Source organism: Rhipicephalus microplus, chromosome 7, assembly GCF_043290135.1.
Source record: "Rhipicephalus microplus isolate Deutch F79 chromosome 7, USDA_Rmic, whole genome shotgun sequence".
In the NCBI taxonomy this organism is placed as follows: domain Eukaryota; kingdom Metazoa; phylum Arthropoda; class Arachnida; order Ixodida; family Ixodidae; genus Rhipicephalus; species Rhipicephalus microplus.
The window spans coordinates 17,653,766-17,679,154 of NC_134706.1; the positions used below are offsets into that span (position 1 = coordinate 17,653,766).

At 46.0% G+C, this 25,389-nt stretch overlaps 1 protein-coding gene across 2 annotated transcripts in view; it reads right to left on the minus strand.

Annotated features, from left to right (window-relative positions):
- Window positions 1-19,525, minus strand: part of LOC119179365 (glycine receptor subunit alpha-1-like) — a 71,011-nt gene extending 51,486 nt beyond the window's left edge. For both annotated transcript variants that reach the window (XM_075868778.1, XM_075868777.1), the window contains exon 1: window positions 19,329-19,525. The gene's annotated coding sequence lies outside the window, so the exon portion shown is untranslated. The remainder of the gene's footprint in view (window positions 1-19,328) is intronic.
- Window positions 19,526-25,389: the final 5,864 nt, after the last annotated feature.

The window sequence follows — 25,389 nt, forward strand, 5'->3', positions numbered from 1 at the left end:
TCAAACAAGGCCCTTCGTAACCTGGATGATGATTCAATTGACACCCTGAAGGATATGATCAATGCAGCATGGAAAGAAGGCAGGGTGCCAGAGCAGTGGAAGCTGGCCAGGACGATCCTTATTCCTAAGCCAGGAAAGCCCCCTAACTTGGACAACATGAGGCCAATATCCTTGACATCATGTATCGGCAAGGTTGCAGAACATGCCATACTGCACACGATAAACAAGTACTTGGAAGATAACGACATATATACACACAATACGGTTGGATTCAGGGCAGGGCTATAAACACAAGATGCATTGAAGCTTATCAAACACCAGGTCATCGACAACGAAACGAGAGACGTGAGCGCCATTCTGTGCCTAGATCTAGAAAAAGCGTTTGACAACATCCACCACTCATTCATACTCGAAGCAATTTCCAAGCTTGGTCTGGGGAAAGCCTTCTATGACTACGTATGGTCCTTTCTTACAGATCGGAAAGCCGTGGTGAAGATTGCAGATATCGAGACCGCAGCAATCGAACTAGAAGGAAGGGGCACGCCGCAAGGGGCAGTGATTTCACCAATGCTGTTCAACATTGCCATGATTGGACTGTCAAAGAAATTATGGAGCATTGAAGTATTGAAGCACACCATCTACGCAGATGACATTATCATTTGGTGCACAAGTGGAAGCGAAGGGCAGATTGAGAGCGCCCTGCAAGAGGCAATTGACACCGTAGAAGAGTACCTTCGTCCTTCTGGGCTCAAGTGCTCCTCGAGTAAGTCAGAACTTTTACTGTATCGGACTCCACGCCGGGGACCGAAACCTAGGGGATGGAAGCCGTTAAACCAGATAGACATCCACCTCCGTACAAATCAAGGGGATTCTATCCAGAGGATCGACTCCATCAAAGTCCTGGGCGTGCTTATAGAGTCTACTGGCGCCAACAGCAAATCTATAGCCAAGTTAACTTGGAAAACAGACAGTGCGGTGCACCTCATACGCAGAGTGGCCAACAAAAGAAATGGGATCAAGGAAGACAACCTCATCAGGTTGATGCATGCGTTTGTTCTAAGCCACTTCACGTACGAGGCAGCAATGTACAACTGGTCAAGAGCAGAGTCCGAGACACTGAATGTGCTCCTCAGGAAAGTTATCAAGAAGGTCCTGGGCCTACCCATACATACCAGCACCGAACGTCTGCTTGAGCTTGGCATTCGCAACACGCTCGAAGAAATAGCAGAAGCCCAAGAGAGAGCACAGTTTGCAAGGTTATCTACAACAAGGTCGAAGAGAATGATCCTGCAGGAGCTGGGCCAACACCCAATGGCAATCAGGCACAATTACTAAGATATCCCCGACAACATCAGGGAGAATATCACGGTGTCTCCTATACCAAGAAACATGCATCCAGAACACAACGTCGGAAGAAGAGTAGCGAGGGCCAGGACTATACTTCGTCAAATCTCAAATGAGGAACGAGGGGTCGTATTTGTTGACGCGGCTTCCTACGCCAATGGGAAAGCGTTTGTGGCTGTGGTGGTCGAGGGGGCTGGCCATGTCGTCAACTCAGCGACGGTCAGGACGAAAGACCCAATTATTGCGGAACGGGTGGCCATTGCCTTTGCACTCAAGATGGATAACATTGAAGTCGTCTACAGTGATTCCATGGCAGCACTACGGGCGTTCGCCAAGGGGACGGTCTCTGAACAAACGCTGAGAATACTGCAAGGCAAGAACATAACGCATCATCTTCTGAGTTGGTTCCCAGCTCATCTTGGGCAAATCAAAGATTCCCCTCCCAATCTCGATGAAGCAGCACACGAGGCGGCGCGAGAACTCTCCAACCGCGCCTCCCCGGGGATGCGTTCTACCGGTGAAGGGGATAACCGGGAAGTTCTTACAACATATAACGAGCTCACTAAACATTTCTACCTGTCTAGAAGGATTTTCCCTGCACCTCACAAAAATCTAACCCGGCCCCAAGCACTTACATTAAGGCTTTTGCAAACGCGGATGTACCCTACTTTGAAAATGTTACACATCATGTACTCTGACCTATACTCAAGTAATCTTTGCCCGCATTGTGGGGAAATAGCTTCATTAGAACACATGCTGTGGCAGTGCACCAAATTCGCTCATATATCTAACATCACCTCTGCCAGATGGGAGGCGGCAATCCGCAGCTCATCCATGGCAGATCAGCTCTGGGCTGTTCACCAAGCCCGCGAGGCGGCTGAGGAGCTTGGCATCTCAGTCCCCACGTGGTCTGTGGGGACTGAGTGATCTGTGTGATCTGTGTTTTGAAGGATCACAGTGATTTGTGTTTTGGAGGACCGAATAAAAGTTTATCCAATCCAATCTCTGTCCTGGCGTTTCACTGTCGCTGCTCAGACTTGTACAGAAGATTTGGCGCTTCTGCGACGCTGGTGTTCGCGGGCGAGCAAGCACCCACGATCCAAACCTGTGGATTGCTAGGCTTTTGTGCATCAAACGCGGGACCTGCGCCACTATAACGCGGAACGTAAAACGACGACATGGTGATTCCTTAACGGTATCCACGATTTGGGAGTAACGTGACATCTCTTGAGTTATATTCAAGAAACTCAAGAGTAACAAGAGCTTCCAGGAGGATGTGATGCTCGGCGAACCAGGCCCATCGAGCCTGGCTAACTTTCAGGAAGAAATCCAATCGGGCTTAACGTTTATATCTATTGTTAGACCATATAAGTCCGTATACCATGCTTTAAAACATTAAAAATATTCATTATGATACAGGCAATGTGCACCCTGAACCATGACGTGTCGCTTAGTGGCAGTTCGACTTTTTCCGGGTGGGTGGTTTCACGGCACAGCCAGAAGATGCAGCAGCGAAATTATTTTTTTCGAACGGGCTACATTCGGTGAACTAATTGAATTCGCTCGTTTCGAATACTTCAGAATGTCGGAGGACTTCAAATTCGCGTCGACGTGCTTCGGACATTCATCTGTATATTGGCTCAAACTTTCATCCGAATATTGATTTATTGATATGTGGTGTTTAGCGTCCCAAAGCCATCGTATGATTATGAGAGGCGCCGTAGTGGAGGGCTCCGGAAATTTCGAAAACCTAGTGTTCTTTCATCGGAATATTCGCTCGAACGTCCATTCGGGTATCACTCAAATAATCACGTTAATATTCGTTCGATTATCGCACGGGCCTACTAACAAACACACGTCAAAATTAATCACTGACGTCTCCCCGTAGCTATAATTTGCGCAATCGATCTGCCGTGTCTTTCTTTTTTTTTATTTTACTGGCATAGCCATGATAACCGCATCACTAGCCGACCTCAGACCAAGCCTCAAACTGCGCGTTCCGTTCAATCGTAATAAAAAAAAAGGTTCCGCAAATCATCCCTACATTGTACGATCGGACGAACTTCACCAAGAGCAGCGAAATCACTGACGAGTGCCGCTCCATTAATCACAGGAATGATAATAAATGATCAAACTTATAACTTCTGTGCACATTCGCTTCGAGACCGTGTACACTGTATGTACTATGTTTGATGCCCTCTAAAAAGTAAAAGGAACCTGTCGTGAGGTACAGGTCGACACACACGGTGACCCCTAATTCTGACTTCCATGTGCCGTAAAATAAAAACGGAAGAAACGCGTACGTTACTTAGAAGAGCACTCTACGCTATGTCAAAAGAGCTTGAGATCAATATGTACCTTCAATCAATTTATATAGCGGTAAATGTGCGTGCGTGCGTGCGTGCGTGCGTGTGTGTGTGTGTGTGTGTGCGTGTGTGTGTGCGTGTGTGTGTGTGTGTGTGTGTGTGTGTGTGTGTGTGTCAGTGCATGTGCCAGTGCGTGCGTGCGCGTGTAGACACAATACATGTTGAGGAAGAGACCATTAGACTTCATCGGACTTCAGCCTGCAAGCACGGCGAGTTTTCGGCGTTATTCGTGGGGCGTGGGAGGAGGCCGGAGATAAAGGGCTATGAGAGTGTGTGTAGTCGATTGATCATACGAAAGAAAGAAAAAAAAATCGATCGATTTGCTCGCCGAAGCGTGTCATGCACTCCCGTGAGCGCCGACGATTGACCACTGGCCGTCGTTCGATGTCGGCCTCGACGACTATTTGTCTGGCGCGCATCGCAGATGCGCTTCTTCGGTTCCGAAAGTGGCGTACTACGCCTCGTTGTAAGTACGCACGCGCAGGCACCAGTGCGCACGAGTACACATTGACGTACGGAGATGCAAACACACACACATAACAAAAGCACACATCCGTAAGGACACAAATGACAAACGTGGGCACTACATGGACAGACAGAGAGAGCGACAGAGACGAATAAGGCATCCTGCGGTGCCCTTGGCTATTTATAAAAGCGGTGCACGGTTTGAGCGTGCCAGAGGTATCTAAGGATAGTCGTCGGGAAGCGCCGATCAATATAGTGTACTTCGAATAACGACGTACTGTATCGTATCGCCAGTCATCTCCTGATAAACACAAACAGAAAAAAAGAAGCGTTATCGTTTCGGAGTGAACTTTACACGGAATTATATGAATTTGCTGGCGGATACGCATAGCGGAGGCGGTTTTTTTTATTGTATTAGTTCTAGTCTTGCGATATCGATTATGTGGACGCAGGAGAACTGTTTTTTTTTCTGTTGCCGTTGGTGTCACTGTCGTGTTTCGTATGAAGTCCAGATCTGTAACAGAGTGGGAGCTCACTCAGGATGCCGACTCGTGCGCGAGTCGATTGATTGATTGATATGTGGCGTTTAACGTCCCAAAACCACCATAATATTATGAGAGACGCCGTAGTGGAGGGCTCCGGAAATTTCGACCACCTGGGGTTCTTTAACGTGCACCCAAATCTGAGCAAACGGGCCTACAACATTTCCGCCCCCATCGGAAATGCAGCCGCCGCAGCCGGGATTCGATCGCGCGACCTGCGGGTCAGCAGCCTAGTACCTTAGCCACTAGAGTGCGCGAGTCGAACAGAGATAAACCACGGCGGCTGGCTCCATCTGTCGAAAGAGCACGACAGTCATTGAAGCATGAAGGAGTCGTTAGAACGAACCGTGGAGGAACATTGATGTTGCGTCGCTCTGACAGCAGCTTTGAAAGTTTTTTATCAAATCGGCGTGACCACGCGCTATGTCCACAGACGTCAGTAGACAGCTCGTTACGCTTGTATGCTATGGGCTCTCACCACTTACTTCGAGTTGAGGCGACAGCTGATTGGATGGAAATTGAATATGACTGTTGCATTAAGATGACCGCGGAATATTGGCAGTAACCAAATGAAACAAAACCGTGTAGGAGCGAAGCATGCACGGTTTCGAGAAAGCTTTCTCTGATTAGGCACTACAGTGGTGCCCAGCCTCAAGCCGGGCATGCTGGGAAGCTTGATTCCGCTCCGCTAACATCGTCCGAAAAGTGCGTTGCAGTGAAGCTTTCAGTCAATGGCTCCTTCGCTTCGTCCTCGTCACTTGTATACCAACGTATTCTCTTCTGCTTCACATTTATTTTCGGGCGGTCGTGACCAGGCTTTCTCCGTGGCCTGGATAGTGATCAAAAGCCACAAGAGTTATCTAAGATACACTTGGAAACCATTCTACCACATTTCATGGCCAACAAGGCCAGAGGGTGATAAAAACAGCGTTCTGTGCTGATCCTATTTAATTCCGTATATTTCGCCCGTGATGTAAGAGTTCACCCGCTGCCTTCTGCGCCCACGGCTGCATGCGGTTAATTAGGCGCAGAAAAACTCACCGGGCATTACAAGAGCTAAGTTTCACGTCAAAATGCATGCCAGGGAAGTTTTGCTAAGTGCTGCATCGGCGCGGACCATCGGTACTTGTTTCAAACAACTACACAATCTTCTCCGCACACCACTCAGTCGAGATATATACTTCTGACGTAACAGTGTCACACGTAGGCAAAAGATAGAGAGAGAGAGAGAGAGAGAGAAAGAGAGAAAATATCGACCACGTAAATCTCAGAACCGAGTCGGTAAACTTCTCTTCTCCGTGCCTTGAGTTCGTTTGTGTACTCTTCGCTTGTTTCATTACAGCGAAAACCACTTACACACCTCTCCGCCCCAGCTTTTCAGGACTTCAGAACACTTTGTTGATATGTAACGCCGTTCTAGCATCGCGCTAGTGGAGCTGCTAGCAGGAAGTTTCTGACTGGTTGAAAACATGTCGAGCGGTATAGCCAGACAAGCTTCTGTACTCACGGGTCACAAGTGAAGCAATGTATCAGCTTTATTAAAAACGTCCCGCAAGTGACGTCGAGATAAAAGAGTCTGTAATGTTTTGATGTTGTTTTTTTTCGATTTTATTCAAAGCCTGTCAGACGTTTGGTGCCCGAACAAAAAGCCTGAAGAGGCTTTTTGTCCCCCCCCCCCCCCTTGCACACACGCGCGGAGTGCTGTGTATGTTATTGTGGCTGTTTTCTATACGCCCTCGTATATGTTTAGGTGTTAGCACTTCATATCATATACGCTTCCGAATGTCACGTCTTCTTTTTGACATACCTAGACATGCGCTGCATAGATATATGAGAGGTAGGAACGCTTGCTTTTAGTACCAGTTTATGTCTCGAGAGTTCGGATATCCGCGTCGTGTCTGCAACTGTCTGTGGTTTACCTCGGGCTTAGACGTCAACGTTTAAGAGCAGTGTAGGAGCAATATAGAGACTCAACGTAGCAGCAGCGAAGCATCACCAAGCTAAAGCCTAGCATCGACCTACGAGCAATATCGAAACAACCTGCATCACCGAGCGAAAGCATTGAAACACCCTATAAAAGCAACTCGATTGTGGCATTCATAGATTTTTTAATCTCTGGAATTGAATTGAACTGAATTGAAGTTTATTTCGTCCTGAAATTCTTACAGGATCGGGAGCAGAGGCTAAAGGCTATATAGCCTGACATGGGGCCTCTGCTCCTAAATACAGTTTGGCACGCAGGCCGCTCAATTTGTCGCATTTTTTTTTCATAAGTAAATATATAACACAACAAGTAACACACAGAAATAAATAAATAACACAATAAATAAACCATAACACAACAAAATTTAGCATGGTCTTGTCACACTATTCCAGGGAAAATATTAGAAAAATCACTCAGGAGAATTGTACCCTATAGCCCACGTAAACAGCCCCTATAGTACTGTCGGGAACGACAGTACTCGGTCGGGGCTGTCGTGCTGTTAGGATCTTCGTCGCCGTTGCTATTTCAGGATGACCGCTGTCAACTCGTCAACTTCGTGACCGCCGGCAATGGTCCGTGGCGGTTCCTCCCTCTTTGTTTTGTTCCCGCTGTTTCCTCGTTTTCCCTCTCCACTTGTCGTCCGCTTTCGCGCTTGGAGAAAGGCTTGAACGTCGGTCCTCCCTTTGCGTCTGTCGTCTGCGCTGCTGCGTCCTCTGCTCTTACACGTGACAAAGCGGGCCCATTTGCACGGAAGCCGCTGAGAGGCCTAACCGCGGTCACTCATTTGGCTAAGTGCACCGTCGGCTGGCCCTCCGTGGATAATGTGGTCCGAAAGAACGTGTACATAAAACACAAAGACTCCCGGCACTTTGTCCGTTTCAGAAAGGAGCGGCCGAAACGTTCCGCTACGATGGCTCCATCTAACAAACGTTAACACGTCCGAATGAAGCATTCTACGAGTTGCGACTTTATTTCGCCACCCCATTCTGGCCTTAACTTATTGAGGCGAAAGTTCCACAGGCCTGATTGCACGGTAAAAGTGGCCATCAGCGTGCCACACGACCATTGGTTCATCTCACGATTCAGTCACCGGGCTAAAGTTTAAGCACTTGCTGGACGCCCAGCCATCTTGAACTGGTGGCTGCGTTCGTACTTGTGAACATTGTCGCCCGAAAAACAAAATATTACGCATATCTGAAGCGCTACTTTAATACGCAAGTATTAGGTGATGTGCTCCTTTACTTAAAAGAAGTGGATACGTAATTCTAAAGATCCTCGTGTTTCTTAGGCTGCGCCGAAAATGGGACGTCATGCACAAAAAAAATTGGCAGCATATCCACGGAGTGAATGATGGAGAGTGGGGCGAAGCATTCCTCCGTCCATTCGTTCTTGCTTCCGTTCATCCATGCGTCCGTCTGTGTGACCGTCCATGCATCCATCCACCCGTCCATGCGTGCCTCTGTTCGTGCGTCCGTCCCTGCGTTCGTCCATGCATCCGCGCCTGCGTCCGTTCATGCGTCCATCCATGCATCTGTCTGGGTGTCCGTTTGTCCATCTATTCAGCACTCCAAGTACCACCATCTCGCATCTTTTCATCATATATTCTCCATATAGAAGCACCGCCATCCAGCGGACATTCCAAGGACTAAACGAGAGGTGTCACACGCACACTTTCTTACGGCTTGCGCTTCGCGTCTACTTCCCACCTTTAACCACCTCGAGTTCATGGTATATATACTAGTTCACTGTATTCGTGACACTGTGGTCCAACGCTCGCTAAACCTTTCTAAAACTAAGGAGGTTACACCCAGCGTATATAACGTAGCAACCCTTTCTTGTCAGATAGTGCTCAATGTACATGCCAATGGATGCTAATGGGAAATGAGCGACAGGAGAATTCAGCTTTTACTTTCTTACGGCTTGCGCTTCGTGTCTACTTCCCACCTTTAACCACCTCGAGTTCATGGTATATACTAGTTCACTGTATTCATGGCACTGCGGCCCAACGCTCGCTAAACCTTTCTAAAACCTAGAAGGTTACGCTCAGCGAGTATAACGTAGCAACCCTTTCTTCTCTTCTGTGCGTTGTTGAAAAATAAGAAAATTCGCAGCGTGCGCGTTAACTAAAAACCGAATGCTCCTGTCTCTAATTCGCCATTAGCAGCCATTGGCATGTACATTGAGCACTATTTTTTATTGTTCAACAACGCACAGAAGAAATCTCTCACCGGCACCACCTTGGAGGTCAAAATGTTATACTTGTTACCCACTACAACGGCTACGATGGACAAACGGATGCCGCTTTAAAGAGCTTCGCCTCTAAAAAGCGCTCTGCTGACGATATGGTGCTGCCACCTGGAAGTGTTCCTGGGTTCTGTACAAGCTTGTGTTTCCCGACGCCACCGCCACATGGCGTCCATATCTCACGTGGATGAGGACTCATGTACGGCTGACAGAAGACTATCGTCTTTCGATGACATTTGCCACGAAGCAAGCAGATACGTGGTCAATTTTTGGTTACAGTGATGTCATGAAGACATCACAGGGTTATGTCGTCAGATGATGTCTTGTTTTATGTTCATCGCTGATGTTAGCGTCCATGACTGCGATTATTTATCACGTCAATAAGGCATCTAAAGTTCACACTTTGATGGAGTGCGTAATACCAGCCCAGCACATTACCGAGGGAAATGGAAGAACACTGAAAAACGAAAACGAACTCTTCAGTTGGCAGCTCCTAACTTTCTTTTTTTAATTAAAACAACATATATAACGACTACCGAAGCTAAACGTGGTAGACGGAAGGACGCATCGTTTGTTCGCATGTGTGCCACAGCTGCATTCATATTTAAGTATAACGAGAGGAACAATTGGAAGATAGCACTAAGTAACAAGGAAATCCACGCAGATCTAGCCGGGTGTAAAGCTTCTTTGTTGAAGAAAAATTGGCCTCGATCCGGGGATTGAACTCAAGATAGCAGCGCCTCCCTGGGGTGGTCGCTCCACAAACTGATCTAACCAGGTGGTCTAGCAACCTACAGCGCGAAGGCGAATTAATGGGCGAACTCGAAGCCCGTGGACTCGGAGAACACCTAAATGAAATCTGCGTAGTCCTGCAAGGTGATCCGAAGAAATGACTTACAACCGCACCTTTCTCGTGATAATTTAACGTTCCCTGGAGCAACCCTGAGGTCTTTGTGCGCACGCACGTTAGCAAAATTAAAGCAATAAAAATAAACAATACAATACAGGCAGTCTTCAGCAGAACAAATCAGATAAAAAGAGCGAATACACACAAACAGAAATCAATGCAAAATAGGAAGAATAAAAAGACAAGACCAAGAATAATAGAAGGGAGTGAAAAAAAATAATGCGGGATAAACACAGTTCTGCGGAAGTTTTCCTGAAAGACGGAAAAGGAAAGAATGTATACGTTGTGAAAAAATCATATTAAACAATGCAAAGGTCAGATAAAAAGTGACTATTGACTATAAAAAAAACATGAATATCAAGAAAGTTGACATTATAGAGACTTTGTATTTTGTGAACGGTAGAGTTTTGAAAGACGTTGGTATGTGTACATGAAGTGGTCGATTCTCTGTGCTTAACTTACGCAGAATTTTAAAACTAATAGGACTGAGAAATAACGGGCAAAATATCATACCATGAAACTAGCTTGCAAAACAATCGCAGTTCAGCGCGATTTCGCGGGCAGAAAAGTGACGGAAGTGACAGTAATCCAGACGCGTTAAAACGAGATGCAGAGTCGTTTGTATGGCGAAACGATGGTTGTGTAAATGCTTGTGAATTGTTTCTGCAATCGTTCAGTGGCATTACTCTTGGATTTAGCAACGTCGTTACAGATCACAAATGCATACTCAAGTTGAGGAAGACAAATTGCGGTGTACAATTTGCTGAAGACTGTATAGGAGAACTGAACTCTCGAGAGATTCCGTAAACACCGCCGAAAAAACGATAGCGTTGCATGGCAACACATTTAGTTTGAGGAGGAAAATGTAGCATATTATCAAAAACAACGCCAAGATAGTAATAATTATTATTATTATTATTATTATTATTATTATTATTATTATTATTATTATTATTATTATTATTATTATTATTATTATTATTATTATTATTATTATTATTATTATTATTATTATTATTATTATTATTATTATTATTTATTAGAGCACCTAAATACGTGCCAACACCACTATTTGATTATTACAGACGCCGTAGTGGAGGGCTCCGGAAATTTCGACCACATGCAGGGGTTCTTTAAACGTGCACCCCACTTTAAGCGCATTGACTTTTAGCATTTCGTTTCCGTTCGAATGCGGCTGCCACTGTCATCATTCGATCACGTGTCCTTCCTGTCAGTAGCGGAGTACCACGACTACGAAACCACGACTACGAAACCACGCAGGTGGGATCGCATTATTCTAGCGTTATTTGGAAAGGTCGTGCGTTATCGTTACGCAAGTTATTGCGTTTCTCGGAACGCACCCCGAACACTTTCCCTGATTGATAACGCGCTTTTTTTCCGAGACGCGCAGTCGATATATTGCCGTCTCTCGCTAAAAACAGCGCCTATTTTATTGCGTAATATGCAATCGTTACGTTGTGGCCAATCGATCAGGCACATTTTATTGGGCAGGCTAGCATCTTAATGTATCTTATCTCCTTCCTTGGTTAGCTTTAGTTATATCGGGTTGGTCGTACAAACTAAGCCAAGGGTGGGGAATATCTTAAGCATTGACACTGCGTTTGCGCATGTCAACGGTTATGAGTGTGCGACCAATGTTATCTGTAATCGAAAACAGGGGCACTTGTCGGTGGGGTGCGCACGCACGCACGCACGCACACACACACACACACACACACACACACACACACACACACACACACACACATACGCACACACATACACGCACACACGCATACACGCACACGCACACACACACACACACACACACACACACACACACACACACACACACACACACACACACACACAGTTTTTTCACTATGAAGACGGGATCAAGTGAATCTGTCACTATCGTGGGTCTATAGTCTAGTGGAATATTCCTAGTAAATTTACGAATTTACGGACTATATCCGGCCAATAAAGAGCAAACGATTCGAAGATTCCGGTGTTTTTCTTGCGTATGACACTTAGTATTTCTGATCAACACCGATCAACGGGAATGTATACGTGACGTGAAAAAAAAAAAAAGACCGACGTCTTGAAAGCCCGAAATAGGCTCGACGTTCGTTTTTAAAGAAGTGGTCTTGCGTTTAAGGTGAAATTGCCGACGTCATTCTGGCGCGTTGGAGAAATTGCACGCCTTTACGTTTACCCATTTGTATATGTCGATCTTTTCGATTCAAAAGCACTGGATTACAGTCATATTAATGGGTTCACTATGACGTGTTGCTGTACAAGTTTTGTGTCACCGGACGCGATCCGCCAGAACTTCGCCATACACGGATTCTCTTTTAAAATGCAGAAAGCATTTGTTGTCCGAGACTAGGCGCGTTTCGCGTATAAGAAATGTCGGTTGTCCCACTGCGACGCACCGATGGCAAGTGTTTCATTCGATCGTGCTCAGCCTGATGGGTACAGTTACTTTTTTGTTGTTGTTGTTGTGGTTTGTAATTAGATTCAAGTGTGTGGTACAAATCAGTGGGCATAAAACGTAACACGTCATCCTCATCGTTCGAAGTGTGCATGTGCTGCGTACGAAGACCGTTCTAATCACTGTTGACAGTCGATGGTATTGGCTATGAACTTAGTAATAAGATTTCGCAGGTGAACTTCGAGTGGTATCATAGAATAACAAACAATGCAGCAGTTGCAGCTGAAATGTTGGTAAATGTGACTGTTTTACGCGTCAAAGCCATGTGGTTATGAGGTTCGAAGTTATGAGGTTTGAAGGAAGGAAGGAAAATTGGAGGAAAAGAACGGCAGGGAGGTTCACCAGCCTATAGGCAGCCGGTTAGCTACCCTGAGCATCGAAGTAGATGGGGAAGATGAAAGATAGAGAGCAGAGGGGGAAGAAAGATGACCACAGCACATTCGGCAGCACACGCGCGCACACTCATTCATTGCCCAGTCTTGTCTTTCGCGGTGTGCGACACTGCTGTTACAGCCACTTGTTTAAGTCGGTGTCGCGTATAGTGATTTCAACAGAGCTTTTGTCGCCGTTTGTTGCAATGTCTGCTCTCGGGCACTTGACAGAATAGTGTCCACAGACATGTGGCTGTTGTCGATGCGCGCAAGAATGGATACGAGTGACTATCTCTGGATGTCATACAACGGACAGTCGCACAGGATGAGGTGTAGCGTCTCTTCGCAATGACGGGCATCGCAGAGAGCGTTGTCGGCCAGTCCTATGACAAAGGAATACGATTTTGTAAATGCCACTCCTAGCCATAAGCGATGAAGAAGGGTGGCTTCTCTTTGGTCGAGCCCAGAGGGCATGCGGAGAGCCATCAAAGAGGACAGGTGGTGTTGAAGATTTGTATCGATGTTTGTTGGGCACCATAGTGAAAACGCGATTTCACGCGCAAGTTGTCGAAGATTACTGGCTGCATCGGTCCGCCAAATTGGTATGGCTTCTTCTCGTGTTTCTTCAAGAGCTGCCCGCGTGGCAGTACAGGCATGTTCGTACCCTATGACGCCGCAGTGACTTGGCAGCCACCGAAACGTCACGTGATGCCCTTTCTTGTGTGAAGTGTGGAGAAGGCATCGAATTTCGAAAACAAGCTGTTCGTACGGCCCACGACGCAGTGCCGAGAGCGCAGATTTTAGGGCAGCCCTTGAGTCGCTGAAAATCGACCATTGTTGCGGTGGTTCCCGATTGACCACACGGAAGTGCAGCGCGCAAGGCAGCTAGTTCCGTTGCTGTAGATTCCGTGGAGTGGTCAGTCTTAAAGCTGATGGTAACACCTCTTGCTAGGACAACTAGGTTTTGAGGCACGCTGTTGTGGTCCATGGATTCCAAACGTGTTCCCGATATGCTCTGTTCATAAAAGTGTAGCTAAGTAAGTTCATGGGCGTTCTTGCACTTTGCCCACATCAAACTACGGCCGCCGTCACCTGGACTCGAACCCATGGCCTCAAGCGTAGCGGCCGGTGAAATGAGTGCAGGTGTCATGAACAAAGGCTGGTGTGGACTTTTCATCCAAGGCTTGTGTTCGAAAGAAATGTCAGTGGGAGTTTTCGAACAGAAGTTAGTGTTCTGAACAAATGCGGGCGTCTAAGCAGTCGTTGGTGAGAACTTCTGAAGAAAGGCTTCTGTTATGAAGCAAAGTTGGTGAGAGGCTCGTTTTGTGAACGGAAGCTAATTATCTCACGAAACGTTGATGGGGCTTCTCGACAAAAGCTAGTGTTCTGAAGAAAGGCTACTGCTCTGAAGAAAGGATGGTGTCGTTTACCGAACTAAGTTTGATGTTCCGAACAAAAGCTGGTGTGAGGTTATCAACAAAGGCTGGCGTAATGAACAAAAGTTGGTGTTCTGAACAAATTGAGGTGTTCTGAAGAAAAGCTGGTGTCAACTTCTGAAATAAGTTTGATGTTGTGAACAGAGGCGTGTGTGTACTTCTGAACAAAGGGTAGGCCTGGTGTTCTGAGCAAAGATTCGAGCTTACGCATCTTTGAAGCACAGCCAGTGTGCTCTGACACGCCACCAAGGAAGCGTTGTATAAATGAAACTGTGTTTTTACTTCACGTGTAGGCTACACCTGTAGAGTCACGGTCATGGGGTAGGCGTGCAACATAGTCGAAATTTCGATGGTGACACCAGTTCAAATCGGAAGTGACGCGTGATAGAGTGTTTGATGTTTCTTTAACATGATTCTTGTATGTCGCAAGAGTAGAACAAGAAATATCAATCGCAGTATAGACATTTGCAGGCTTTGTATTTTGTGTGGCTTAAGGGAAACCATTGCACGGGGATCTATATTACGAGCTTTACCAAAAACGACCTATCATCATGTGTATTTTTACCTTTTTTTTCTCTATACCTTCTCCATTTACTTCATTGGGCCTCAATCAATGGTCGTTTTTCAAATGGGTTTTGACTGGATTGTACAGTGCCAAGAAAGCATGATGATTTCCAGTAAAACTGTGGACTTCTTATTTGCAGCAGCATTATTAAAAAACTTTATAAACATTATAATGAGCAAATGTAGGCATACGCGCAAACGTGCATCTAAGAATGCTCCTTTTTGAAAAATTGCTGTGAGCATGAGACTGTCGCTCAGAACTAGAGAGCAAAGTGGCGAGATTCAATGTTCGAAAACGTAGATGTTCCAGAAAAATTTCTTCGGTTGGGAAATTGATTATCAGGCAGAAAAAGATGATGTGCATAAAAAAATTTTGTAAGAACAACAACGTTTACTGTAGCAACCCTTCGCGTCTGAATAAAGTTAGTTTAATTCTCGTTATATTTATTTGTGACTACAAAAAGCTCAGCAAAACATTTTCGTTTCTTCAATAATTTTTTTTTCTGCCGATCAAAATAGACCCTCATAGTTCATCCACCTAGCACTGAGGAATTGAAAAGTCGTCTAGCAACTCAGAAAGGCGTCAGTACTTTGTTTACACAGTTAATTTCTTTTGCATACTTCAGTAGCCCTGATACATGTATCACTAAAGAGGAATTCGTTTTACATCACATCTTCAAAAACATTGAAATCGCTAAGTGACATCATTTTGATGAAGTCACCGCAGTGTCTCTGAATTTAAAAGTTGCCGTAATTTTTTTAGGTACTACATTTCTTACCAATCATTGTTCATCATAAAAGCGCGTCGAATGTTTTTCCAAAACAAAGGTATAGCGTTTTCATTTCTGGTGAATTTCTCAAAGTTCAACCACCATTGTCATTTTAACAGTGAAAGCATTTATCAAACGATTGCCCCGCCGTGGTGGTTAGTGACTAAGGTACTCAGCTGCTGACCCGCAGGTCGCGGGATCGAATACCGGCTTCAGCAGCTGCATTTCCGATGGAGGCGGAAATGCTGTAGGCCCGTGTGCTCATATTTGGATGCACGTTAAAGAACCCCAGGTGGTCAAAATTACCGGAGCCGTCGACTACGGCGTCTCTCATAATCACATGGTGGTTTTGGGACGTTAAACCCCACATATTACTCAATCAATTTATCAAACGACTCCTTGTCCAAAGAAAGAAACGAAGATATCGTCATCACAAAGAGGCAGGTGTCACAGAAATTGGTCATATTCCTGTATACTTACCACTGGTACACCAAAGATGAACAGCGCAACAGCGAGCTCAACAAATGTGTGTGTGAAGTGACGACGGCGAGACGAATACCCCGAATGTGTACAACGCAAGAACATCAGGAAACGGGAAAGGCAGCAGGCAACCACATCACTCTGTATACCGACTCGTCCAGTTTCACTGTTTCATGTCATGCGCAAATTGGTGCACTGTTCGCCAATTTCGTTTACGTTCGAATGTTTACTGTTACGTTCGGCAGCATGTATTTATAATGGATCACCGGTTATGTCTTTAGTTCAGCTTTGATTAATGTTTTGTCTTCTTTCAGTTAACGCGACTGCTCACGCCGTCCTTCAGCCTATATAGCAGCTGTACCCGCCTCCTGCCAACACCTCCTAAAATTTTAGGAGGTGTTGGTCCTGCACCTTAGCAGCTAGCTGTACACCTTAGTTTTTAAGTCATATTGATTGATTTGTGGGGTTTAACGTCCCAAAACCACCATATGATTATGAGAGACGCCGTAGTGGAGGGCTCCAGAAATTTCGACCACCTGGGGTTCTTTAACGTGCACCCAAATCTGAGTACACGGGCCTACAACAATTCCGCCTCCATCGGAAATGCAGCCGCTACAGCCGGGATTTGATCCCGCGACCTGCGGGTCAGTAGCCGAGTACCTTAGCCACTAGACCACCGTGGCGGGGCTTCTTAAGCCATATCACGGCGGGTAAACGGATCAAGTGTACACATTTCGTCCGCACTCTCTTTATTAAAAAAAATAAATCTCGACCTTCACGATGGAGTGTTACGCAGAAGGGGGGACTAAATAACTTTTACCAAGAACACATTTTTTACAAAAGAAATTCAAGAACCAGGTATAGCGCTATAGAATAATGTAAGGTATATGTGACATAGACTTAACCTCTCAATAATAAAATGCTCAGTGTATTATACATACCTATAAGGGGGCCAACTTGATATTATACCTGCAGTGTAAAGCACTAGCGTGGTTTCAAGTGGTCACATGTTTCTCAAAAACATTCGTACAATGTTAGTATCTTATGTGCACCACGTTCGAGCAGCTGTTGCTGTGCTGGGCTGCTGAACAGAAGGTCGCGGGTTCGATGCCAGGCACGGCGGTCGTATTGCGAAGAAGGTGAAATTAGAGAGGCTCGTGTACTGTGCCATGTCAGTGCATGTTAAAGAACATCCAGATCATCGTAAGTTCCAGGAGCCCTCCACTACGTCGTTCCGCGTAATATATCATGGTTTCGATGCACAGTACTCCAGGTGTTACTTTGTCAGTATTTTATTTCTAAACACCGCATTGTCGTGAATACAAACGAAATAATTTATTTAGCTTAATGAGTGCCCCTGTTAGCCCCGATGGCACGCCCCACCGCGGTGGTCTAGTGAATAAGGTACTCGGCTGATGACCCGCAGGTCGCGGGATCGAGTCCCGGCGGCGGCGGCGGCTGCATTTCCGATGCAGGCTGAAATGATGTAGGTCCGTTTACTCAGATTTGGGTGCACGTTAAAGAACCCCAGGTGGTCCAAATTTTCGGAACCATCCACTATGGCGTCTTTTATAATCATATGGTGGTTTTTGGACGTTAAACCCCCGCATATCAACCAATCAAGCCCCGATGACTTGAAATCTTTCGATTATGAAGCATGCGAGATGTGCGATGCGGTTTCAGTGGTGGCAAAGTGCAGATAGGTTGAACGAGCAGGCAAAAGTGCCTCAGGTGGACATGGCGACGTTTCGATAAGAGGACCTATTTATGTGAAAAACGCGCTCTAGGCTTTGGTGACAACTTTTCTTGGCACTAAAGGGAAAGCTACGGGGGCGGATCTTCTACGAATGTAGCACTACGCGAAGTTGCCCGATTTGGCGCGTGTCTCGTAACTTTGTGGAAAATGACAGGGGCGCACCATCAGTGTTTTATGTATACGCAGATGCCGCTTATAGCGTTGGATATGAGGCGATAAGAAGGTGGGACTTTCTCGCGCGTTCAGAAACGCGAAGTCTCAGCGAACAAATTAAATTGTATACGAATATCTTACTGGTGTGAGCTGTGGTCATGTCCCGAATAGCTCCATGTTGAAAATAAAGGAAGAACTCTTTATATTTCACCTTAAAAGTATGGACGCTATTTTGGAAATACATTCACTGGCGCTAGGATGCCCGCGGTTCTGCTCTGTAGCCTTCGCTTTAATACCGAAAAAAATTTGTCGCCGAGTATAGCTTTAAAAATTCGCGTTGGCGTGATTGCCAACAGTGACGCGCAACATCACGGAGTGTTACGTTGCGTTCATAAAAAGTGTGTAACGATTAATAGTACTCGGTACTCTACAATGGGAGAGCATAAAGCCGTCCCTGCTGGGACCAATCGATGGGAATACTAAAAGGTGTGTTTAGATGAAGTGTTAACGATTTAGAGTACTTGGTACCTTACTGTATGGTAGAACATAAAGCCGTTCCGTAGGCCTCTCACGTGTCACTGTGTTTAGAAGTGGTTAATGATTTAGAGTACTTGGTACTCTACTATGTTTGAGCATAAAGCAGTCCCGTAGGTCTCAAGTACATCAAACAGGGCAACGATGATCACTTGATAACCGAACTTTTCACAGGGTCCGCCTACTGAAACATCCCGTCCGAGACACTTTATCTTGCTTTTTCAAACCATCCATGCTTTCTATTTCATTCTGTAGACTGCCATCTGGACTTCCAATACGGACACTTTTTGGTGTTTCACCTCCCGAATCGAAATGATTATGAAGGAGGACGCCGTCGTTCTGGGCTCCGGATATTTCGACCAATAGACCCTTTTCGAAATTGCAAAGTTAGATGTCCTGCTGTGATATAGGACTAGTGAATACGCCTAGCCAATCTCTGCTAGAAGCCTAGTTGTTCAAGCGCGGTTTGCTAACGCAATGACGTAGAAAATGCAGAGCTGGGTGTCTTGATATAAACACTCATTGTAGACGGCACTTTCAATTAGGGCCGCGCCTCCACTTGAAGCATGACAGGGGCCACCATTACTTGGGCAAATATGCTGTGCAGAGAAGCGCCCTTGCGAATCATGAAAAGCATCCATTGGCGTTCTTTTACGTCCAACTAAAGGCGAGTACACGGGGCTCGAGTGTTCTCGCCTCCACCGGAAACGCAGCGGCCGCGGCTGGAATTCAATCCCGTGACGTTTATGGCCAGCCGTGGAGGAACTATATAGTCATCATAGACCACCATGGCGGGCATTGGCTTTCGGTAACAACCGAGATGTTTATACGGGCTTCTGAGTGAATTGCATGCTGTAAGAAGCATTAATATCGACCAATCGAAGTGCTCTTTTCATCGTGGGTAGCATTCGCACTCACGTGTTATGCGGTGAAGGCACTTAGCCGGATGGCGAAGAGGCGCCCATCGCAAGCAGCCACGAAGCCACCGTGTTCGTTGGTCGGCGGGATAAAAAAAAGGGGCGACGTCAAGTGCTGCTGCGTGAAAGGTAGGTGACAGCGGCGGCGTCACCTGCTGCGGGAAACCGCGTCCACTTCGACCCGAACGCTAGGGACGGCTGCGGGGCCGGACGCATCCGAGTCTGGCGTGCGCGCGCTTACGCCGTGAGCGCTCGGGGAGAGAGGGACGCTAGGGATCCAGGGAGAGGGTCTGAAAAGGGAAGAAAAGGGAGAGGAGAAAGCGGCGCTGGGAGGACGCCGTGAGCGCTCGGGGAGAGGGGGGCGCTAGGGATCCAGGGAGAGGGTCTGAAAAGGGAAGAAAAGGGAGAGGAGAAAAGCGGCGCTGGGAGGACAAGGCGACCTCAGCGCTAACTGGCCGTCGTGGCGGCAAAGTCGGAGTGGCACGATCGACGCTGCGCGAGCACGTCGGCACGTGTTGAGCATCGCCGGCTGACATGCCGCTGACCATGGAGTTTATTATGGTCTTTACTAGATCGAACGGTGGAGCTGCATAATTCATTCGCAGCACGTGAAACGAGGACGACCAAGGAAGACGCTCGCAGCGTCCTTTATTTGTTGTCCTCGCTCCGTGTGCTGTGAGAAAAAAAAATGAATTATGTCGCTCCACGCACAAAGCTCAACTTTTATGGAGCTGCGGTAGTTCATACACTTTTGAAATGATTACTTGCCCGTAACCACTTATAATACTATTTGTTTAGGCTTCGTAACCACCCCGCTGCGGTGGCCTATGTGTGTGATGGTCCTATGTGCGTGATGTTTCTTTTCCTCTCATTTTTAGACGCAACTACTAAGAGGTAATTCAACAGAGCCATTACCTTCGGTTTGTTGGGATCCCGAAATAAAGATGCCGAAGGAAAGTCGTGTGGTTTATTGATAATAGCCCAATTTTGTTGTTTTTGAAGAACCTCTTAATATTTGTTTCAAAATGTGTTGCCCACGCTAAGCAACAACAGTTCAAATTGCTCATAAAGAGGGAATTATAAGTTAGGCATTTTATAGAGCGAGGAAGGTGGTTTAGGGAATGAATAATTCCTGTGGTTTGCGAAAGCTTCCCTGTAAGATAGCCAATATGGCTAGACCAACGTCATATTCTGATCAAGCATAACACCTAACAATTTTGCAGAATTTACAAGTTCAATTTGAGCATTCTTCGTGACTAATCCCTCTTTAAAAATTACACGCGTATTATTTTTACTGCGAAACAATACAGCTTTAGTTTTGCTAGGAAAAATGGTGAGGCCGTTGTCGAGAGACCATGACTGTAATTTAATCAAAACTGTATTCACTTTAGCGGGACTGTTAGATAATAAGAATAACGCAGTATATCGTCTGTCAAATCAAAAGTAATTTTGCAATTATTAAATATTTTACTAGGCTTTACTCATTGGGAGTGATTCACTACATTACCAGTGACCAAAACAATTCATCATCGCTCATTACTGCAAAAGTGGTTTAGATAGTTTAATTTTATTACAACCACGTTTCACAGTTCTGTTCCAGATTCAATGTAACGTCCCAGAAGAGCTACAACATCTACCTTGTGACGGCACGATATACGCGTCAGAGAAACAGCCTCTCATGGTGGGATTACACTTTCAACCGGAATATAGCTTATAACTGTGGCACATTCTGGGTCCGTGGCAAATGACTGCCTTTATGTTACGGCCCGCAAAAGTACTTTGATGTTTTTGCTGACCGAAGCCTTTACGAAACTTTGTAAGCAGTGTAACTTTCGGGTGTGTATAGCTGTCTGTGCTGTTAAGAATTTATCTGGGTATGGGCTGTTATCATTGCCCTGAACCTGGGGTAGGAAGGAAGGAAAGAACAAAAGGGAGAAGGCAGGGAGGTTAACCAGAAAAACATCCGGTTAACTATCCAGCATGTCAGACGAATAGCCGGGCTAACCGTAGAACACTTCTTTTCGATATAATGTAAGCGATCGAAGAACCGTTAATTTGAAGCAAACAACTCGTGTGTATTCGACGCAGAAGCATGCGTGAAGATGGAACCACTCCCGCCATTTTCGCTGTAACCGGCAATTAAGAGTTTAAAGAAGAGCTATGATAGCTACTTCGAACTGTTAGGGTGACTGACTACTATGTATTCCGCACCTCGCTCCTGGCTTCGATAGTGGACGCATGTCCCGAATTGACTCGCCTACGTCGCCCATGTTATCCCGGTACTGATGAATGCGGGTAGAAATCAATGGTCGTCTGAATGCTGTGTTTGTCGATATAACAACGATCGCAATGGGCTGTCAACAATGAAAACATGAAAGTGTTGTTTTTGTTTTTGACGTGCATTTTTGTGCGTTCAGAGAATAGCGGTGAAATAAAAAATCTGGAACATTGTTCGTGATAGCTTTGTGTAAAATGAGAATGATATTAATATTAATAAAGAAAGGTTCCTTCTTGCGAAGAGACTCGAGCCATCGGGGCTTTTTTTTCCAAAGTCAGTTGCATCGCTCTCGTGTGTGTTTTAAACTCTTCGTCATCTTCATCATCATCATCAGCCTGACTACGTCCACTGCGCGGCAAAAACCTCCCCCATGATCCCCCCATAAAATGAAAATAAATGCTTACTTGTGGTTAATTCTGGAATTCGATGTTTGCATCTGTCCTAGAAAATGATTTCTCCCTTGTTTTTCAGAGCAAAAAGGAAAAAAAAGCGCCCGTTTGCATGATTGGTGGCATCCTTTGCGTTGCCTTTTTCCCGACATTGCCCCGCCGCGGTGGTCTAGTGGCTAAGGTACTCGGCTGCTGACCCGCAGGTCGCGGGTTCGAATCCCGGCTGCGGCGGCTGCATTTCCGATGGAGGAGGAAATTTTGTAGGCCCGTGTGCTCAGATTTGGGTGCACGTTAAAGAACCCCAGGTGGTCGAAATTTCTGGAGCCCTCCACTACGGCGTCTCTCATAATCATATGGTGGTTTTGGGATGTTAAACCCCACATATCAATCATCTTTCTCGACATTCATAACAACAGTCTCGCACTTTATTTGCACTTTTCAAATCCAACGTGACAATAGAAAACATTAGTTATCAATTGCAGTAGGATAAAAATAATAAACCTTAGGATAGTAAAGGCAGATACAGTGACACCCCCCTAAACAACTCCGGGTACGAAGACGTCAGAGTCGTTTATTTCTCGCCTTCAGTACCATATTTACAGGCGCTATCTACTTTTCGCCACCTTTTTTTTAAAGCTCGTGTACAATGTTAGCACCAAATGTCGAGCCTATCAGTATTTCGTGCTTTTCGACTGCACACTCTTATCTCCACTTGGACCTTCGAAAACAAAAAGAACAAAAAACGAATTCAAATCAGTTGATCGTGTGCGATAGTCATGCACCACAAGGTGGAAGGGGCGCGTTACGGTATGGGCGATTCAGAGCCTGAATGTTCAGCGAGACGGAATGTCCAATTGGTCACGTGACGGACAAGACTGAATGTCGAACGAGCCTGAATGTCCAACCGAGACTGAATGTCCAACGAGACGGAATGTCTAATGGGTCATGTGACGGGCGAGACAGAATGTCGAACGAGCCTGAATGTCCAACCGAGACTGAATATCCAACGAGCTTGAATGTCCAACCGAGACTGAATGTCCAACGAGACGGAATGTCCAATGGGTCATGTGACGGGCGATACTGAATGTCGAACGAGCCCGGAGGTCCAACCGAGACATAATATCCAACGAGCTTGAATGTCCAACCGAGACTGAATGTCCAATGAGACGGATGTCCAATGGGTCATGTGACGGGCGAGACTGAATGTCGAACGAGCCTGGAGGTCCAACCGAGACATAATATCCAACGAGCTTGAATGTCCAACCGAGACTGAATGTCCAACGAGACGGAATGTCCAATGGGTCATGCGACGGGTGATACTGAATGTCGAACGAGCCTGAATGTCCAACCGAGACTGAATATCCAACGAGCCTGAATGTCCAACCGAGACTGTATGTCCAACGAGACGGAACGTCCAACGAGACGGAACGTCCAACGAGACGGAATGTCCAGTGGGTCATGTGACGGGCGAGACTGAATGTCTAACGAGCCTGAATGTCCAACCGAGACTGAATATCCAACGAGCCTGAATGTCCAACCGAGACTGAATGCCCAACCGAGACCGAATGTCCGTCGAGAAGGAATGTCCATTGAAACGGAATGTCCACTATTGGACATTCCGTCTCGTTGGACATTCAGGCCGCAGGCGACGGCATGCCAGGGCAGGGTAGGAGACTACCGACTACCGATATCTCTCGTATATAGATCAACCGAAAGCTTATTCCCTCATTGCGTCATGGGAACACACTATTGGCGTCACGATATGGGCTCGAAATACAAGCTCCAAGCAGAGAACAACACGCTTGTTCTTTGTTTATTCGGGGAGTGTTTGGGGGACCCTCTAATGTGAAGTAACGTAGGGTATATATGTTTATCGTTGCTTCAAAAACGCGTGGTATAACAGCAAGGAAACAATTTATTACGCACGGAGGAATATGACACAATTGGTACTTTATTTCCTACTGTATTCCTCAATGCTATAGCTTAACCTACTATAAGCATATGCCATCAATCAACCTATGAATTAAACAGATATCAGTAAACGGTTTACAGCTACTGCACTCCTCGTTATTGCTGTCTTTTCATACTATAGCTACATACAATCAATCAGGTACTCAACTGAAAGAACAAGGTGAAAGGGATATTTTAGTGCTTCTGTACTTCTTGGTACAGAAGCACAATATCTATTGGCTCTTTCTAAACGCCTACGGTGTAAATTATGTTACAACACTAAAGATCTTTCGGTGCTCTTAATTAGTCATATACACCATCGGTTCAGCTTGTTATGGGGGATGAAGTTCCTGGTAGCACATTAAATTGGCAAAACTTTCTCACAGGGTTAATTCCCTCTTCCCCTACCTTGCCTGAACGAAACTGCCGTACTTTAAATGAAGTCTATTCATTTATTCAATCATTCGTATTAGAACAGGAGAGGTAGGGGCCGTAGTAAATCTTCGCCCCCCTTCCCCCCAAATGGCTTTAAAACCACTGGCGCAGCCATAGTGTGGATGGAGGGTTTGGCGGGCTTGATTTTTTTCCCCCGGCCAAAATTTTAAAACTTTGCGCGTGCACATACGAAAGCACCCACGAACGTGCATTTTCTTCGGGCGTCTTTGTCATTTTATTTCAAACCGGTGCGAAGCCTGATCTCGTCTTATCAGTGTGAGCAGACTATATGTATGCAGCTTGCGGCCGCGTTTTTATCGTGTCAAATCATCGTAAACATTTTTTGTGGATCCTAGCCCTCTATTTTATTTGGCAACGCTAAAATTATACGGGCAATCACCCCATCACTCCCGTCTTCTGGAAACATGTCTGGCTAACGCCACTGGTGCATGCAGAGCATACAACACATATCCATGCCACATTCAGCAGCCGTCTTGTAGCCTTCGGTTACTGCTCTATGACGACAAAACTGCAGAAAAAGAAGCAACAACAAATAACTGCTTTCATACTGAGAAAATTATACCCTTCCAAAGCCTCGTGGGGAAGCACGTTCCGAGGCCTACAAAGGACACTGAACATGACTGAAGCAACACGCTCGGTGGTCCATCTTGTAACACCAAGGGAAAGAAAGACAGTGCCAGAAGAACGTTCTCGTTGGTACATATTCAATTAGCCTACGCCTCGCCTTCGACCGTCCGTGCTGTGGTCACGTGGTGTCCGTTTCCACATATTTCGACTGCGTTCCCTCGGGCGATCGACCGCGCCTTCTTTCTCATCGATTGGCCTCGGCCCATATTTTGACATATCCGCAAGGCCACATTCACAATAAGATGCGCTGCCCAACATGCACATACACTTATAAGCGCATAACACGTATGGGGAATATATCGCCGACCTTCGTCTTTGAAACTTCCTTTGTAGGGACGACTGTGCGCGTAAGACGAGTCTGA